This window comes from Entelurus aequoreus, linkage group LG09 (assembly GCF_033978785.1).
Source record: "Entelurus aequoreus isolate RoL-2023_Sb linkage group LG09, RoL_Eaeq_v1.1, whole genome shotgun sequence".
Lineage (NCBI taxonomy): Eukaryota > Metazoa > Chordata > Actinopteri > Syngnathiformes > Syngnathidae > Entelurus > Entelurus aequoreus.
In genome coordinates this window covers 44,123,737-44,145,110 of record NC_084739.1, presented here as the reverse complement: position 1 = coordinate 44,145,110, position 21,374 = coordinate 44,123,737, and the positions used below count along the sequence as shown (strand labels likewise).

Genomic DNA, 21,374 nt, shown 5'->3' with positions numbered 1-21,374 from the left:
ATCCGAGGTGGTTTAAAATACAAATCCGTGATCCACAATAGAAAAAGGAGAGTGTGGAATCCAATGAGCCAGCTTGTACCTAAGTTACGGTCAGAACGAAAAAAGATACGTCCATCACTGCCTCTCAAGTCCTTCACTGTAACGTTCCTCATCTACGAATCTTTCATCCTCGCTCAAATTAATGGGGTAATCGTCACTTTCTCGGTCCGAATCTCTCTCGCTCCATTGTAAACAATGGGGAATTGTGAGGAATCCTAGCTCCTGTGACGTCACGCTACTTCCGGTACAGGCAAGGCTTTTTTTTATCAGCGAGCAAAAGTTGCGAACTTTATCGTCGATTTTCTCTACTAAATCCTTTCAGCAAAAATATGGCAATATCGCGAAATGATCAAGTATGACACAGAATGGATCTGCTATTCCCGTTTAAATAAATAAAAATCATTTCAGTAGGCCTTTAAAGGGTGCTGCACCTGAAAAAAAGAGGTGCACAAATCTCCACTAGGAAGTTTGACGACAGATGACCAAGTGACTTTAAAATGTGTCTTTGTTTATTCCAACTTTCAAAGACCAACATTAAAACCTGACCACATACAACGTAAACACGAAACATGAGTCATGCATTATTCATACTACTGGAAAATACTGTCCAGCAAACAGGATAACTGCTTTGGCACCGCACTGAACCACAACGTTTACATAAACACTGATTATCTCTGTGTATTACTTTTGTAATCTCTGACTCACAGCTTCATCTTGTGTCATTATTCTGCTGCCAGGCAGGCTCGGACAAAGTCTGAGCTCAGACCTCCTGGAATACTTATTCACAGAGTCAATCTCGACTGGACTTATGATTAATGATAGCCATGACAACGAGGAAAACGACTTGCATGTGATGAGATACCAACAATGTGCAACCAAATCACCCGACTGACATAAATCCACAACCTCTTGCCATGCTGTGGGACTTTATGGATATTTTTATTATCTAATATATATGTACTTGTCTTTACAGCGATTGTTTCCAAACAAAAAATGGGGAATGTAGATGACTGTAAAATGTTCTATCTTGTGACGTGACAAATAACGAGTTAACGATTAATCACAGAAAATATCACATTAATCATGTACATTCAAATAAACATTTCAACAAAGGTTCCTGGATGACATTCTGACAATAAAACTGCATTTGTGTCCAAATACTTAAGGCTTTTTTAAAAGTTAATTTGCATAATGTAAGCAAGTAAAAACCTATGATTAATTATTCATCCAAATTGAAAAGTGTGATTCATCATTTGACAACACTACTTCTGTCATGTCCTTACTTTCTGCATTTGTTGTTTACCGTACACTGCAGCCTTAGTTTAACATATAACAATCTGTTTTTGGTGTTGTTGTTTTTTTTACTGAAGTGTGAACACAACTTTAAAATGATTAGGCTAATTTTGAAGGCGAACTACACTTTTTTGAAGAAGAATTGTTGTACATTCTTGGGTAGCAGGTTATAGTTTGCTTTGTACATAATTTTAGCTGTTTGCAATTTTACCAAATCGTTGAATTTCAATATTTTTGATTTAATAATTAAAGTGATTTTATGTTCTCTATATCCAACATTATGTATCAGTCTAACTCATCTTTTTTGTAACACGGTTAGTGAATGAAATGTACATTTGTAGTTATTTCCCCATATTTCTGCACAATAACTCAGATATGGTAACACTAGCGAGCAGTAGATAAGATGGAGTGATTTTTGCTCCAAAACATATTTTACTTTGTTTATTATTGAAATATTTCTTGCTACCTTATGTTGCATATTTTTATATGATATTTCCAGTTAATTTTATCATCTATTATTACACCCAAAAATCTAGTTTATTTTACCCTTTCAATGTCTACCCCATCTATTTGTATTTGTGTATGATGCTCTTTTGATGTGCGTAAATGAAATATAATGCAGTGTGTCAGGTTGGATGCAACATGGAGTTATGCTGAACGACATGTGGCGGTAATTTTACTGTTGGCCTTGGCTTGCCTTCAAAGTAGGCCTATGCGATATATAATATATTATATATTATTATTATATATAATTATTTCGAGGGTGGTCTGTGGGGTCAAACTAGACATTTTAGCAGGGTAATGCCAGCAATCTGTCCCGACTCTCGACTAAAATATTGCTGCATAACTTTACAAATACATTTGGCTAATCGACATCAGTAAAATGTGGCATAATTACTTAGTAAACCATCTTGCAAGAAGAATAAACAGGAACAACTTACAGCGTGGCACTCGTCGTTAGCCATTTGAAGTTCTTTGGAGTAGGATTTGGATTCGGCTGCGTATCTGGCAACCTCAGGTCAGGGAGAGTGTGAGGGGACTACATAATTTTGACCGTGATTGCAGTACCATTTCTGGCCACATTACTACATCTTTAAATAAACGTAAATAAAAGTCCGCTTACAGCTGATCCAATGGGAGCGCCACTATTCCACCAATAAAATCCGATAAATAACTATTCAAAAAGCGCCAACAATACTCAATTTACATATATTTGAATATCAACCAGGTATTAGTGATATTGTTGTTATAAGCGCTAACGCAGTCAAACTATTTATAGCGGCGATGTAATCACTTCCGTTTGACCCTATGTTTACATCATCGAGTGGTCTGCTGTTTCCTCGCTTCCCTGCTCTTTGGAAGTTTATTGAAGATTATAAATCCTGCCTCTCACCTGGACAGAAAAAGTGTGAAGAGGTAATCCGACAAGTTGGGACACTTTCACCGCCAAATAGGACCTGGAAATGGCAAGAACAACATGAAAAAACGCTTGTTCCCTCCCCCTCCTCGCAATTTCTTTGCGAGGATTATGAGACATTTTTCATCTAAATGGGAATATATGAGCATCCCAGCAGACGGCATCCTATTGACAGCAGACATTGTACAGTAAGTGATGTTTTATTATGTTTTTTGGCTCTCATAAATTCTGCAGTGAGCCGAAATCAGGGATGAAGGGAAAAAAAAGCAAATGTTGTGATGTATTTTTTAAATTAATGGGCTGCGCGTGCTTAAAATTATCAAAATACGTAAATATTAAATATTATTATAAATGTGCTCGTTACTTAACTATATATAAACTTACAACATGTATATAAAACCCTAATGGAGGTGTTTCAATGTTATTTTAGGGGCTCTATAGGCAGAATTGAACGTCTCCCATAGATTCCGTTGTAAGTAGACTTTTGATGAAAAAAATGTAACATTTAGAACGTTTTTTTTATCACGTTGGCATGTTTTTCATATTGATTGTGAACGATAGGCAATATTTTTTTTAAAGTGCAATTTCACCTTTAAGATAACAGCATTCAAGGAAACAGAGTCCTTAAACTGTCGAAGAGACAAAAACGATGATTATTACAGTTTGACGTTGGCTATGCTGGCTTGGTGAAACCGTCATGTGACAGTTTTTATAAATAGATAATGTAATGATGTAAATCATGTAGGGAACAGAATGAAACTCAATTTTATGGAGTAAAAGTTCTGTTATGTAAAAAAAAAAAGTCTGTATCAAAGAAATAATTATGGATTTTCAGTGTCACGCATTCTGAGTCAGGAGTCACTGACGCAATTAAAGATTGATTAATGGCGTCAAATTAATAAAACATTAAAGCCCCTGAACGAAACTGTACATAAATGTTCTGGGGACCTTCACCACTGTGCAGATGCAAAAACAAGGGCCACAGGAACACACTTCTTGTTTCAAGAAGTACGATGAGCAAGAATTAAAAGTTCCTAAACATTCAATGAAAAAGGGTGTTTAGTTTTGCTATCTGTTGCAAAAGAGTTTTGCACTGCCAGGAAAAACAACCCCCAAGATACGACAAGTGATCAGGTGTAGGACTGCGTCATCATGGGAACTCTCATACCAGAGCACAAGGAAGACACTCACACAATGCACACGCACAAACACACACACACACACACACACACACACACACACACACACACACACACACACACACACACACACACACACACACACACACACACACACACACACACACACACACACACACACACACACACACACACCATAGTGCTGAAGCCTTCAAACCACAGGACTTATTCAGCATGCTGTTATTGTCAATGGGCTGTGTTGTGTCATGACCCTCACCTTTGCACTACTTTCTTCTTGGGGTGAGTGAGCATCTCGCTGCCACCCGCCTCGTCCTTCTTCTTCTGTCTTCAGTACTTTCTGTCTAGTTGTCTTTTTTTTTTTTTTTTTTGCAGTGGAGCGTCCTTTTCCTGTCTTAACAATTGAAGGAACCCAGCGGTTAGAGGTCGCGCTCTCATCTCTCACATGTCTGATGCACACACACATGCACACACAAACACCTTTCTGCATGAAATTGTGTCTTAGTGCTATTCCACCCAATCTGTGCCATTTACTCCTTCAAAATAAACCTATATTTCTGTATTTTAACTTAAAATCGTATAATAATCAGGATCAGAATCCCCGAGGGGAAATTTAGATTTTCAGCACAATCCCATTCAAGAGCAGACAAACATTACAGGCAGACAGAACAGGATCGCTGACGGGTCTGCTAACTTCTGGCACCCCTTACAAAAAAGATGACAAATAGGTCAACGCTGGGGGGGTGAGAAAAAAAATATCAGTCTAAGCCTGGGCCCCTGGAGAGGCCAAGGGAAAAAAAACTCAAATCCATAGCACACATCAACGTGTGTAAGAGGAAAACATCAAAGAACACAAAGGACATTAAATACATTAAAAGTGCAGAGCTGATGCAACCAACCACTTCTACATATGGCTACAAAAGTAAAAAAACAAAAAAAAAAACAAACAAACAGAAAAAAAAACATATACACTGTGGTGGCTTCTGCAGTGTTCGACAGGAGCGGACCCAACAAAGCAACCAAGAGAGCCGACTCCACCCTCGGCCACCCACTAACTCTCGGCCAGTGTCCAGTCTGCATGGATGAGCGAGGATGCGTCTAAGGAGAGCATATTGATCTGTTCAAAATGTATATTGGCCCATCTCTGGCAAACTTATTTAATTTTTGTAAAATGCTTTAAGCCTGTCTGAGTAACTGGACTGAAAGTAACAGGAATGAGTTTCTACTATAGAATTAGGAAATACATGAAATATAGCCACCTATCTGAAACCAAAACTGCCCACAGCACATTACAGTGGTTGAACATTTGAAAATGAATACATAATCTAATAAACAACATGGATTGTGCTTAGACACACAGAGAAACTCACACACTCAAACTCACGATTCATAGTTGAAATTATATATAATATACAGACAAATATCTGAGTGAACTTACTTTTGGCCTTCTAATGGCCAAAAATAATCTGAATGATGCAACTTCTTGTGGTCCATGTGACCTTTTTTTTGCTCAATGTTTTTTCAGAGGTGGTAATGTGTTCGGGTAACAGGACTGAGTGAAAACCCAGGGACATTACTAAAGTGTGAATTTTGACTGTTTTTTTATTTAAGTATAAATAAGATATATATAGTTGGAATAATGAGTAATATGTATAAATATATGAAACATAACATTGATGAAGGTGTCATAATCAGCTTGACAGTTGTTTTGTTTTCCTCTGTTTTGTGTTCCTTCCTGTCGAGCGCTCTTTTTTTGTTCCACTTCCTGTTTTGGTTATGTCTTGCTGCACTGTTTTTGAGCGCTGCTCTCCTCACCTGCTCTTGACAAGTGATCAGTAGACTCACCTGCCTCTAATCACTAAGCAGGATGGTTTATCTGTCAGTGTCGCCTTTCGTTGTGTATTGTGACTAATGTTGGGTTTTTGCATGCCTACTACTAATTACAAGACCTTCTTTTCTGCACTTCGTCTGTCGTCTCTGCTTCTTGGGGTCATGCCACCAGCTATCATGCGCATTCATGACGGACAGATTTCAATTCTTATAATTTTGCATGTGGATTAAAGTCTAATTTTAGGAAGTGGGGACAGGCAATAAATGCAACAGTTTAAATTAATATTTAAAATTGTATACAACCAGATCAATGTGCACGATACATTGATTGGTAATAACATATTTTACAGTTGATCTTATTGTACATTCATACAATATTAACATATTTATTTACTAAGAATGCAAATGTCACAGATCCATTGTGATAGTACCTATATACGCTAAAATAAACTAGTGCTGTCAAGCAATTTTAGAAAATTAGCGATGAATTAGTTATAATCTCTAATCTCTATCGTGGGCAGCACGGTGGAAGAGGGGTTAGTGCGTCTGCCTCACAATACGAAGGTCCTAAGTAGTCGTGAGTTCAATCCCGGCCTCGGGATCTTTCTGTGTGGAGTTTGCATGTTCTCCCCCTGACTGCGTGGGTTCCCTCCGGGTACTCCGGCTTCCTCCCACCTCCAAAGACATGCACCTGGGGATAGGTTGATTGGCAACACTAAATTGGCCCTAGTGTGTGATTGTGAGTGTGAATGTTGTCTGTCTATCTGTGTTGGCCCTGCGATGAGGTGGCGACTTGTCCAGGGTGTACCCCGCCTTCCGCCCGATTGTAGCTGAGATAGGCTCCAGCGCCCCCCGCGACCCCGAAGGGAATAAGCGGTAGAAAATGGATGGATGGATGGATAGTTATAATCTGTAATTAAACTAATAATTTATGTATAATGTCGCCTATAAAATGCAGAGAAAAGCCAACAACGTGAGATATTTTCTATTCTATCCATTACATGTTATTAAAGATAAGCCTTTAAACGAAAAAGTGGCTTTATAAAGTAATTTATTGTTTTAACAAAAATAAAAATGTAAACATATACAGTTTGTTTTATTTACTAAGATAAAACTGCAGGTCCATATAAAGTGTTGAAGTTAAAAAAAACAAAAAACAGTAAGAACATTTTTGTATTAATAAGTATTGAATGTTGAACTAACAATAGTGGCTTTCCTCTGCTTCAGGTAATTCAAAATAAATAAAACAAGAGCAATCAATCAATCACAGTGCTAGCATATGTTACTAATATTGGTTTTAGACAACATATTTAACAAATACATGTTTATATTTGTCACAATTACATGTTAAAACATTTCAAATGGAGGACAGCCCTTTGAGACACTTGTGATTTAGGGCTATATAAATAAACATTGATTGATTGATTGATTGAACTGTTGGCTTGATCGGCTTCCCTGACTGGCAATCACATATGTCTCGTACACGTACATTATAGCATATTTTAATCCTTATTTAACGACAGAACATGAAATAATTTACTTAGAAGTTTTGGTTTCATTTCATCCAGGGCCAGACACACGTGTTGGTCATACAGGCGATCAAAACAACATTCTCGTTCATGTAAGTGTGCTATGATTTTAAATATAATATTTACATAATTTTACATGTCATATATCACTATATTGATGCACTAATATCAGGGATATAAAGTCCACTTAATATGCCAAAGCACACCTGGGAGTGAAGCCATTTCTCCATAACTCGTGTAATAGAGATATCAACTTAGAAAATACTATAAAAGAAAAAAAAATGTCTACTGTTCGCTAACAAACTTATAAACACAGTCCAATATGAATAATTTACAAAATTGTCGGACAAAATTCATCCTGATTCCACTCCATAAAGTTGCTAAAATTACCGGTCAAGTTTTCGCTGTGGTTTCATAGTATTTTTCTGCTGCCTGGCGGTACTGTTGTTAGTCTCAGTCAAGCACAGGAGGAGGGCGACGAAACTCACAGGCATACAGAAACAGTAACTTTAGAGATAAAACATTTTATCAACTTGGTAAAAAGATATAATTCCCCAAATATGCTGTAAAAAGACTAAAACACACTTAAAAAGGACGCAAAGTATTAATTAGCAAAATAATCATATTTAATCATTATTAATTTAGCTTAATAATTTATTGTAAAGTAATTTGATTATTATTTTAAAATAATCTTTCTGGTGGTTGATGTCACGTCCGGTGTTCTCGCTCCCATTGCTGCTGTTCGCCGTTCAAAGCTTAAGTGCTATCTTTTTATCTGTGTGTTTATAATTGTTTACAGCTTTCTTTATTCCTTCTCCAACACATTTAGAAGTCTTTTGAACTTACAAAGAACCAACTGACTCTGTTTCACCGCTTCACTTCCAGCTAGATAGCTGCTAGGATAGCGAAGCTAAGCTAATCCCGGTCCGAAGCTACTGCGCTTCAAAGACAGCAAGAACTCGGTGAAAGAAACCGAAGTATGGCTTCCTGTTCTTCGTGCACCTTACTCATGAATAGGTTGGCTCTACTCGAGGACCGTGTTTGCCAGTTAGAACAGGGTAACTTCGTAACTTTAGACGCCGCGGACACATTTGCTAGCGTTAGCTGGAGCAAACTGACTAGCCTAGTTTGTGGCAGACCTAAGTGACCTACAAGCAACGGTGAACCGGCTAAGATGCAAAATAATTTCAGTTTTAGTTAGTCAGACACCCACGTCTACTGGACACCACACCTTAGTCATAAGGGTACTCCATCACCCGGAACATACAGTTTAGTAAACTAGCCACAATTAAGTATATTCTCGAGGCCCGAGCACTCGACATTGAAGCTCGTCTTAGGGAACTGACTTGCAACAGGCCTAGTAAACATGTACGACAGGTTAATCGCTCAACGAGCTACGCGAACATAGTTGTACAGGTCGGCTCCAATGATACTAGGGTGAGACAGTCAGAGATCACAAAGAGGAACATAGCTAGGACTCGTAATCTCGCCAGAAAGATGGCTCAGCATTGAGTACTTTTTGAAGAAATAACATTAGAGGAACTCCTGCGACTCGTAAACTAGACAAAACCAACAACTTGTTTACTTGACCCACCTGCTGGGAAACTTATCAAGGAGCTGTTTGTAATATTAGGACCATCAATGCGAAATATTGTTAACTTATCACTTTCCTCTGGTACTGTTCCCCTAGCATTTAAAACAGCGGTTATTCATCCTCTGCTCAAAAGACGTAACTTCAATTCTGACCTCCTGGTAAACTACCAGCCTGTGTCCCATCTTCCCATTATCTCGAAAATCCTCGAAAAAATTGTTGCACAAGAGCTAAATTAACACTTAGCGTCTAACAATCTCTCTGAACCCTATCAGTCTGGTTTCAGGGCAACTCACTTTATGGAGACAGCCCTCGCAAAAGTGACGACTGATCTATTGCTAACTATGGATGTAGATGTGTCATCCATGTTGCTGCTACTTGATCTCAATGCTGCTTTCGATACCATTGATCATCACATTCTATTACAACGTATCAAAACATGTATTGGTATGTCAGACTTATTTACTTGGTTTAAAGGCCTACTGAAACCCACTACTACCGACCACGCAGTCTGATAGTTTATACATCAATGATGAAATCTTAACATTGCAACACATGCCAATACGGCCGGGTTAGATTACTAAAGTGCAATTTAAAATTTTGCGCGAAATATCCTGCTGAAAACGTCTCGGTATGATGACGCCTGCGCGTGACGTCACGGATTGTAGAGGACATTTTGGGACAGCATTGTGGCCAGCTATTAAGTCGTCTGTTTTCATCGCAAAATTTCACAGTATTCTGGACATCTGTGTTGGTGAATCTTTTGCAATTTGTTCAATGAACAATGAAGACAGCAAAGAAGAAAGCTGTAGGTGGGAAGCTGTGTATTTCGGCCGGCTGCAGCATCACAAACACGTAGCCGGTGTTTCATTGTTTACATTCCCGAAAGATGACAGTCAAGCTTTACCATTGCCCTGTGGAGAACTGGGACAACAGAGACTCTTACCAGGAGGACTTTGAGTTGGATACGCAGACGGGGTACCGTGAGTACGCATTAGCTGCGGCTTCCAAACATTTGATCGCTTGCCCGTACGTGCGTGCCGCTATGTGCATGTCACGTACGTAACATTGGGGACTTTGGGGAAATATATGTGCTGTATGAACTTTGGGGAGGTGAACGGTACTTTGGGCTGTGGGATTAAGTGTGTTGTGCGGGTGTTTGATTTGTATTGGCGGGTTATATGGACGGGAGGGGGGAGGTGTTTGTTATGCGGGATTAATTTGTAGCATATTAAATATAAGCCCGGTTGTGTTGTGGCTAATAGAGTATATATATGTCTTGTGTTTTTTTTACTGTTTTAGTCATTCCCAGCTGAATATCAGGTCCCACCCGCCTCTCGCAGCATCTTCCCTATCTGAATCGCTTCCACTGCCCTCTAGTCCTTCACTCTTGGTCATACAGGCAATCAAAACAACATTCTCGTTCATGTAAGTGTGCTATGATTTTAAATATAATATTTACATATTTTACATGTCATATATATATATATCACTATATAGAGTTCCACAGGGTTCGGATCTTGGCCTTGTACTCTTCAGCATTTATATGCTGCCGCTAGGTGAGCCACCCAACTCTACATGCCCCTAGAGCTGACCAACATGCCAGATGGTAGTCATCTGTAAGTGTGTCTTAATGAAATGTCCAGCAACTTTTTGCATTTTAACGCTAAGAAAAGGGAAATGTTGATTATCGGTCCGGCTCGACACCGGCACTTATTCATTAATACCACCTTAACATCTGACAACAAAACAATTGACTGATAAAGAATCTCGGTTTTATCTTCGACACAACTCTCTCATTTGAGTCACACATTAAGAGTGGTACTAAAACAGCCTTCTTTCATCTCCGTAAAATCGCAAAAATGTGTCCCATTTTGTCCACCACCGATGCTCAAATCATTATTCATGCGTTCGTTACTTCTCGTCTCGATTACTGTTACGTATTATTTTCGGGTCTCCTTAGCATTAAATGATTACAGCTGGTACAAAAAACGGCTGCTAGACTTGTGACAAGGACAAGAAATGTTGATCATATTACATCTATACTGGCTCACCTGCACTGGCTTCCTGTGCACTTAAGATGCGACATTAAGATTTTATTACTTACGTGTAAAATACTAAACGGTCTAGCTCCATCCTATCTTGCTGATTGTATTGTACCATATGTCGCGACCAGAAATTTGCGTTCTAAGAACTCTGGCTTGTTAGTACTTCCTATAGCCCAAGACAAGTCTGTGGGCTATAGAGCATTTTCAATTTGGGCTCCAGTAGTTTGGAATGCCGTACCAGTAACAGTTAGAGATGCTACCTCAGTAGAAGCATTTAAGTCCCATCTTAAAACTAATTTAATTAGACCCCCTTTTTGTTAGACCAGTTGATCTGCCCTCTCTCTTTTCTGCTCTGCCACCCTCTCCTGCGTGAAGAGGTTATCAGGGGGCCACGGATCCGTTTCCACGGAGGATGAGCTAGCTGTTCCAAGTCGGGACCAGGGATGGACCATTCCTCTGTGCATCAGTTGGTGACATGTCTGCGCTGCTGACTTGTCTACATGCAAGAGGATCCCCTGCTAGCCTCCCTATGGACTGGACTCTCATATCACGAAGTCAGGACCCAGGGTGAACCACTCCTCTATGCATCAGTCGGTGATGTCTCGGCGCTTTGACCTGTCTACCTACGAGAGGATGGCCCTGCTGACCTCCCTATGGACTGGACTCTCACATTTTTAACTTTATCCATTCAGCATCCATTGCACTGGTCACCCGGGGGGGATGGGGTGTGGGTAGGGGGCATCTGTGGTCCCTTCCAAAGTTTCTAATTGTTCCCATTGGGTTGAGTTTTTTCTTGCCCTGATGTGGGATCGGAGGCAATGATGTTCTTGTGGATTGTGCAGCCCTTTGAGGCATTTGTGATTAAGGGCTATATAAATAAACTTTGATTGATTGATCATTTGACATCCCCTAAAAGACAACTTATTGCAGGTTGTCACAGATGTGATGCCCTCAAAGGTATTACTTTTATACCCTTGCCTCTTACAATTTGGCCTCCTATCTTTTTGATCTTTGAAAAATTGTTTTGTAATCTAGGAATTAGCACTCTTGTAAAACATCCCCTTGGATTTTAGTGGTTGAATCTTAATGTTGGAGGTACTTACTTTAAAGTTGAAGTACCAATGATTGTTACACACACACTAGGCGTGGTGAAATTTGTCCTCTGGTATGACTCGGCCGAGGTTTGAACTCACAACCTACCGATCTCAGGGCGGACACTCTTAACCATTAGGCCACTGAGTTGTCTTGCAACAATCATATTTTGATGCAAACTAACTAGAAACTCATAATTCAAAAAGGGAAGCTATTTATTCCATAAATGAAGATATATAACAATAAATCACCTAAAGTGTATATGCCTCATTAGCTTGACATTTGTTCGGAGCTGCTAGTTGAGCTTACGGGGATAACCTACAGCCGCTCTGCTGAACGGCACTTTGTTTATCAGCTACATTTTCCACAGCATTCTGCAGCCGTCATGGTGACTGTGTAAAGTTTGTCTTTTGAAGTGGTGGGTATAGTCTCGAATGACTGAAAAGCCTACTTTGTGTGTCTGTCTAGTTGCCACGAGTGAATATGCTCCTCTGAAAAGGTTAAATATGCTCTCTAATAACCATTTCATGGAAAAGGGGAATCTGACAACTCATGACTTACCTTACAACACAAAATCAGTGCGTAGTACTGTATGCACGCAGCTGAAAGTTGGTCTGAGTGCAGTTTCATTGTGCTTATACACAGCTGCTTTAATAAGCCGCTTTTGGCATTAATCTCAGGACCTGAGATGAACTGGTTCCTCACCAATAATACTTGACACACGCACACCTACACGCACACACACACTTTCAAAAATCCCATCATTTAACCACTAACAATGTCTCCTCAATGCTTCAAATTGTGTCTCTCAGTTTTGCCCATCTTAAGTTCATGTAGAAATGAAGACATTATGTTTGATCTGCAGAGGAATTTCCCTCTCCACAATCTCTAGGACAGAAGGAGAGCGATGCTCACAATGCAGGAGTTAAAAGGACTTGGGCTCTATTGAAACTGTGCCCTCTAAATTCCCTGTAGAGCCCCTCGGGCCCCCATTACAGTTCTGGTCTCTAAAGAAGGAGCAATGGCACTGAACACTGGGCGTCCTTGTATTTTCTGGGTGCCCCAGCCGAGAGCCATTGACAAGCTCCACAATGTCCTGAGCAGTCCTTTACAGTACAGAAGGGCTCTTTTCTCTAAAGAGTGGTTCAGGACTCATCAAGGGGGACCGGCTTTTTCACAAGGAGACCTCTCCAAAAGGGGCATCTGCAATCTGTTGCCTGCTCCCAGCCCGTCCAGCACCTTGAAGTCCCTTTTATTAGGAAGTGGCAACAAACATGCACAAATCGACCATGAATTCCTCAGTGCTGGTCTCTAAATGCTCTCTCCCTCTCTTAGCTATTCTCTAGTTTTTTAGTCTCATCTCATCCTCTGCTCTTTACAGCCCCCAAAGGCCATTTTTTCAGACACTTTTACTGATCTCCCGCTCCTTCTGCATATTATGTCCTAAGAGTGAAGTAGCAAATACAAGAAGTGAGAGGACTGACAAACAGGAGATCAACACATCTACCCATACATGCCAACCTTGAGACCTCCAATATCAGGAGGTCGGGGGAGGGGGGGAGGGGGGGTTAGGAGGGGCGTGGTTAAGAGGAGAGTATATTTACAACTAGAATTCACCAACTCAAGTATTTCATATATATACAGTATATATATATGTATATATATATATATATATATACATATATATATATATATATATATATATATATATATATATATATATATATATATATATATATATATATATATATATGTATATATATAAATACTTGACTTTCAGTGAATTCTAGCTATATATATATATATATATATATATATATATATATATATATATATATATATATATATATATATATATATATATATATATATATATATATAAAAATACTTGACTTTCAGTGAATTCTAGCTATATATATATATATATATATATATATATATATATATATATATATATATATATATATATATGTGTGACGGTCCACAACTGTATGTGGCAAAATGCAGCTCCACACTGCTGTCGCTTCAACATATCACTGGCACCAGGTGGATTATGAATTTCTTTTATTACAGTGTCCTGCAAAACAGTGCAAATTGTGAGACTGTGAGTCGACTTGGGTCACGGGATTATCAATTGGAAGGCGTCACAGTTCTGAGCACTTCCCGCAGGTAAAGTACATACCACTTCTCGCCAGCAATAGGCGCTGTTGCAACACTTCATTCATAATTTAATCAAGGATAATGAACGTCTGTTTCTACACCGTTACATATATATATATATATATATATATATATATATATATATATATATATATATATATATATATATATATATATATATATATATATATATATATATATATATTGATTTTATTATATAAATAAAATAAATACTTGAATTTTAGTGTTCATTTATTTACACATATACACACACACACACAACACTCATCTACTCATTGTTGTACTTGAAAGTACAATGCTTTGTTAAGGGTTGAATTGTCCATCCTCTTTCTATTCTCTGTCACTATTTTTCTAAACATGCTGAACACCCTCTCTGATGATGCATTGCTGTGTGGCACGCACAAAAGTGCTTTCATCAAATGCACGAGAGTGTGGAATCTTCCATCTCTCCCTAGCATGGCCCAAAACCGGTCAATCCTTGCTTCCTGGGGAAGATCTTCCCTGGCAAGCAATTGGTACTCCAGTACTTGTACCCGGAGGCTGGTCAGGTCCAATCGCAGCTGCGGCAGACTTTTTTTGGGGGGGGGGCGTGGCCTCCAGCTCCGGCTGAATACCGGGAGTTTGTCGGGAGAAAATCTCTGTCGGGAGGTTGTCGGGAGAGGCGCTGAATATCGGGATTCTCCCGCTAAAAACGGGAGGGTTGGCAAGTATGCATCTACCAGCAACTAAATCCTGTGTCCCTTTCCGCCTGAGAGATAAGATCAGATAAGAAACAATAGAGAGGAGGGGAGTAAAAAGGTGAAAACTCTGTGCCTGGATGTAACTGCAAAACACTAAGCTTCTACAGCAGGGGTGGGCAATTAATTTTTACCGGGGGCCGCATGAGCAACCCGAGCACTGCTGGAGGGCCACATCGACAATATTTCAATTAAATTTTGCTCAATATTATTTTTTATATACCGTAAGATAAATAATAATAATAATAATAATAATAATAATAATAATAATAATAATAATAATAATTTAATTTAACCTAACTTAACTTTATACAAAAGCAGATTGCTTTTGATGGTTTTATTTGTAACACTTTCTTACACTATACTTCCTGATGTATAATACAATACAAAAATTTCAATTTCTGCACAGGGTTAATTTAAAGTTCATCCTGCATTCTCTTTAAAAGTTCAACATTTTTCCCCGTCAGATTTGGACAACCATCTGTTGTCACACCTGCCAGCTTGTCCCATTTCAGTCCTAACATGACCTATGTGAACAAGTCATTACCTGTGGTTGTCTCTTTAATTGACTGTATGGCTGCCAGCTACTCCGTGATTTGAAAGTCTGCAGTTATCCCACGTAAGAAGCTGAGCAGCTGGGCGGTGTCACGTACATCGCAGCTCTCATCCAAAGCCAGCGAAAAACAGTCAAAGTCGGCCGTTCTGTTCTTCAGCTGAAGCTCCAAGTTTCCGGGCATATCAGCGCAACAGAGTCTAATAAGCACTCCTTAATAAACTCTCCGTCAGAAAACGCCTTACTTTTTCTGGCGATTTTGTGAGAAATGACGAAAGTTGTCCTAACAGCTGCATCTCTGGGGGTGTGAAATATGGCAAAAAGTCCTTGTTGTGTTTGCAGTTTTACCGTCAACGCATCAGCCTCACTTGCGCGCGCTTCATCAGACAGATTCCGGTATTTTTCCTCGTGCTTCGTCGTGTAGTGGCGATTCAAATTATATTCTTTAAACACAGCAACCTGTGTACCACAAATTAAGCACACGGCTTTACCTTTAATTTCTGTAAAGAAATACTTGGCAGTCCATGTCTTGTTGGAAACACGCCATTCGTCGTCAACTTTTCTTTTTTTAGCGTGAGCTGACATCTCGGGGGTAACCGGGCATCACTTGTCGCTGTGCACCATCACTCACAGGTTACACCCGGACATACGTCCATAAATAATAATTTTCAAAATAAAAGCAGCACGGTTGTATTGCACACATGACATAGATGTTTTTTAAAATGTATTTTGTAATTTCTGATTGCCGCTGTTCACATTCACTCACAATCACACACGCGCATACGTCCACACGGAAGTAATACAAATAACGCTTTTCAAAACAAAAGCAGCACCGTTGTATTGCACACTCGACATAGATACTTTTTTAAATGTATTTTGTAATTTATGATTGGCCTCACGCGGGCCGGACAGGGCCGCCGATTGCCCAGGTCTGTTCTACAGCAAAGTCTCAGCTACTCTTATGGAACTTTAAACCAGTGATACATTTTTAAAATCATATTAATCACACTTTTGAATTTTGATTAATCCTGTTCCTGAATAATCACAGTTGCTTCAAAAGTACTGCTTAATTAATCTGTGGTATGTTTACTACATTGCCGCAGGTACACTGCATCAGAGTTGCTTGCCTTCTACTCCTTGTTGTCGATGTAATAGTAGCGTGCCTCAAAAGTGTGATTTGCCTTCAGATGGTATGTGAAACTTGTCGTGCTTTGATGAATACTGAAATCCATCCATTCATCCATTTTCTCCCGCTTATCCCTTTCGGGGTCGCGGGGGTGCTGGAGCCTATCCCAGCTACAATCGGGTGGAACAACTCGCCACCTCATCGCAGGGCCAACACAGACAGACAACATTCACACTCACATTCACACACTAGGGCCAATTTAGTGTTACGAATCAACCTATCCCCAGGTGCATGTCTTTGGCAGTGGGAGGAAGCTGGAGAACCCGGCGGGAACCCACGCAGTCACGGGGAGAACATGCAAACTCCACACAGAAAGATCCCGAGCGCAGGATTGAACCCAAGACCTTCGTATTGTGAGGCAGACGCACTAATCCCTCTTCCACCGTGCTGCCCCGAATACTAAAATCATTGAACAATATATGCAAAATATTTCAGTTTTATCTTAGGTCCCATCAGAGTGTATTTTGCCAGCGAGTCTCCTCACTCATCTTTGCACTAACGAATCACTGACCATGTCCCAAAATAGATTCAGTTTTAGTTAGTCAGACACCCAAGTCTACTGGACACCACATCTTAGTCATAGGGGACTCCATCACCCGGAACATACAGCTTAGTAAACTAGCCATAATTAAGTATATTCTCGGGGCCCGAGCACTCAACATTGAAGCTCGTTTTAGGTAACTGACTCGCAACAGGCCTAGTAAACATGTACGACAGGTTAATCGCACCACTAGCTACGCGAACATAGTTGTAAACGTCGGCTCCAATGATACTAGGGTGAGACAGTCAGAGATCACAAAGAGGAACATAGCTAGGACTTGTAATCTCGCCAGAAAGATGGCTCAGCATTGAGTACTTGTCTCTGGCCCCCTGCCTGCGAGAGGCAATGATAAGAGATACATCAGATTAGTCTCATGGCTGGTTAGTTTTTGTAGAGGGGACGGCGTGGCGCAGTTGGGAGAGTGAGGAGGGACGGCCTTCAGAGGTTGACATGCATTCTCCTGAGATAGCAAATTATGAAGCGTTATATCTCTTGCAGCACCAAACAAATAATATCAAGATGCCATCATATCAATTCATAGATGTGATCAAATGATTTAAGGCGCACTACGCAAAATGTGAAGTGAAGTGAAGTGAATTACATTTATATAGCGCTTTTTCTCAAGTGACTCAAAGCGCTTTACATAGTGAAACCCAATATCTAAGTTACATTCAAACCAGTGTGGGTGGCACTGGGAGCAGGTGGGTAAAGTGTCTTGCCCAAGGACACAACGGCAGTGACTAGGATGGCGGAAGCGGGGATCGAACCTGCAACCCTCAAGTTGCTGGCACGGCCGCTCTACCAACCGAGCTATACCGCCCACAAAATAGACATAAAGTTATTAATATCAGTACTACGGATACCATTAACAAAGGTGCCTCAAAACAGCCCACTACCTATAATATGAGCTTTTAAACGTCAGATCATTGTCTCCCAAAATGTCGCAAACAGTCCACTTGCGATCAATTAAATGCCCTGAGAAAAGGCCATGAATGCATTTGTATTTTATTGAGTGGAACACGTATTTGATCCCTGACTAACAAGGAATAATTCTGACATGCACAGACTGTGTATGGACCCATGAAAGAAACATATTAGTCATGTCCAATGAAAAAGTTTGGTGAGTGAGACCACTGCTGGCAAAACAGCAATTCTTTTAGGCTCCAGTGGCGCAATCGGTCACTGCGTGATACTTATAAGACAGTACACTGTAGAGCAATGCTGAGGTTGCAAGATCAAGTCTCACTTAGTGCACTCTTTTGTGAAGTTCTCTCTCTTGTACTTACATTAAATAGTCAAAGCAGTTCACCAAAATAGCGATCTTTTTGTATGTCTCTGATGATCACAATAGCCACAAGTGTTATTAAAACATGACCAACAACGCTAAATGGCAGTGGAAAGTTGGAGTTATCGGTTAGTTCCGGAGCTTGACAGATAATGGCTGTTTTATATTGGCATGTAGTATTCTCTTCTTCTATTTACGTACATTCCCACATAACTAAACAAGCTGAAATTATCACAATCTTCCCCTATTGTATGAAAAGCACACATCGTATGGTGAACAGTCTCATTAGAGATAAAGCATGAAAACTAGAACTTCACATGTAAGTGTGAAAATAGAAGAAATCAGACTAGTTTAGTGCATGGGAACGTACTGTTAGTGTGTGTGTATGTGTGTGTGTGTGTGGCAGGGGGGCTGCATATGAACAGGACTGTTGAATACTTTCTTGAAAGTTTATCCATAACCAATTTGTTATGTTTGCTTGATATTTAGTACTGTATAGTGCTGTATATGGTGGTTAAACTGTAAAAACTTTTACTTTTAAAATATGACTTTTGTTAAGGCTAGAAGTATTTATGTTTACATTTTTTGTTTTTGAGAACTCTGGGCATTCAATTGTTCGCAACTGGACTGTTTAGTTTGTAATCAGCCTCCAATCGGTCAGATCTTTATGTAAGTCTAAGACTAGATCTGACAAATGTTATTCTATGAGCATGAACTGATGAAGCCAACTTGGGTGAGAGGTGAAACACAGTCTAAGACAAACAGAACAGTCTAGTTGTGATTGTTAGAATGTCCTGAGAATACAAAGACCTGGATGAATGAGAGCCTCCATAGACATGTCTTCTTTTGGATAAGTCTGCTTCAATATACAAACTTTTCTATTTACGAACCCTGTTAAAGAACCAGTTAAGTTTGCAATTTGGGGTTACACGATATTGTAGCTGTATAACGTGAAAAATGACAGAAAAGTCCACAAAGGCGGTCCTTGGTCACACTAACCCCCTGCCAAGGCCTCACTCCTTCCATTGCCCATAAAGCAGAAGGCATCTAGTCATCCAAGGTCACTGCTCTGTGCACATCTGCTGTGCTGGACAGCCAGGCGAGGGGCCGATTTGGGGCCTTGATTCGAGTCACTTGTCTTTGGAAAGGCGAAGGGAGCTGGCGGTGGAGCGGTGGGTGGTGGGGGGGACTGAGATGCCACAGAGCAGTGCACAGGCTTCCATGGAGATACTGTCTTACAGTGTTTACAACCTCCCAATAGCGTGTCCAACTTCTCCTCCCCGTCCTTCTATTCCTCCACCGACCCACTGTGTCCTTCTTCTTCTAATGTAAATGTTGGGGGCTGGCGGGCTGATGGGTGTGTATGCGTGAAAGGGTGAGTAACTTGTTTTGGTGATTCTCTGCCTTCTCTCTGTGTCCTTGTTCAGGCAAGCTTTACGATGTCAGCCTTTCATTTTATAACCCTCCCTCTGTCTTCTGTCTTTGCTGCCCGCCAAAAGGCTGGTGCTAGTGCCATTGGACTTTCACACTGCCACCTATTAAAATGAGTGAAAGGTGGCTGGCCTTAAGAGCGCAGTCTGGCTCTGAGCAGTGGGCATCTGTCTGTGTTTTTGTGCCAGTCCAACATGAGACCGAGGCCAGGCCAACAGTTTGCAGATAAAACTGAGAGTTAAAATCTTACTTAAAACATCAAAAACAAGTTGTATTCTACAAAGATGAAGACCCTCAGTTAGCTCATAGAAGATCGAAAAGAGGGACCCTGGCCAGTGTTTACTTGTCTGTGCAAAGAACCATAGAACTGTTGAAATACCAAGCAGCGTCTTGTCCACTTGGTTATTTATATCACAGGTTAATGATGTTCTATGCCATAAATGACTATGGAAATATTATGCTCAAATTTGCAGCAATAAAAACTTCTACTATTCGAGGAAGATTTTCAGCAAAAAAATTTGAATATATATGTGAGATTTTGATAGCTGCCCCTCTGTATTCGCAGATCAAGCGCTGTGTGCAGGTCCCTCGATCTGTGTGTGTGTGTGGGGGGGGGGTCTTGTTTTGCATGCAAGGCAGGGTGCTTCATTTGAAATTTTACTGCAAATATATTCCTATCCAAAGACATGCACCTGGGGATAGGTTGATTGGCAACACTAAATTGGCCCTAGTGTGTGAATGTTGTCTGTCTATCTGTGTTGGCACTGCGATGAGTTGGCGACTTGTCCAAAGTGTACTCCGCCTTCCGCCTGAATGCAGCTGAGATATGCTCCAGCACCCCCCGTGACCCCAAAAGGGACAAGCGGTAGAAAATGGATGGATATATTCCTATCCCTTTCCTGCTCCATCGCAGATAATAATATCATTGAACATCTCTAACATGTCACGCAATGTTAGTGCTGGGCTTGTAAACAGTCGTACTAGGTTCAAATCCTTGCCGGAGATGTGTCAGGATGATAAGCAAATTTAATTATGTAAAATGTGTTGTTTTCCTATAAAATGTTTTATTTTTGAACCATTTATTTCCCATGTATGCATCAAATCAAATTCAAGTTTGATTAAAGAAGTATAAAGATGGATTCGCATACACAAAAAAGTGTGAAGAAATTTTAAGGAGAATAGGTGCAATAAAAAAAAAACAATTCTGATTAGGGCCCCAATTTAGCCAGGGGCGGGCAGAGTTCTTCCACACTAAAGTCATCCAACCATTCATTTATGGACCCTGCTTTATTCACAGGGCACAGTCATACTGGGAATAAACACCTAACATTTAAATGATAGGTGTTTAAATCATGCAATCACAATTTAAATCCTATTTTTATCATAATACAGTTGCCACAGTGAGTGATGGTTTAGTTGTTGAACCAGATACCCTTTCTGGTGCAGCCCTGGCTTGGAATTGAA

The 21,374-nt window shown here is 40.0% G+C and overlaps 1 long non-coding RNA gene across 2 annotated transcripts in view; it reads left to right on the top strand.

Annotated features, from left to right (window-relative positions):
- Positions 1–21,374, top strand: part of LOC133657459 (uncharacterized) — a 100,717-nt gene that overhangs the window by 20,367 nt on the left and 58,976 nt on the right. Inside the window, exon 2 of one of the 2 annotated variants that reach the window (XR_009827271.1) lies at positions 14,070–14,165. The exons of the other annotated variant lie outside the window; for it this stretch is intronic. This is a non-coding gene — a long non-coding RNA (uncharacterized LOC133657459). The remainder of the gene's footprint in view (positions 1–14,069; positions 14,166–21,374) is intronic. 2 annotated transcript variants of the gene reach the window in all.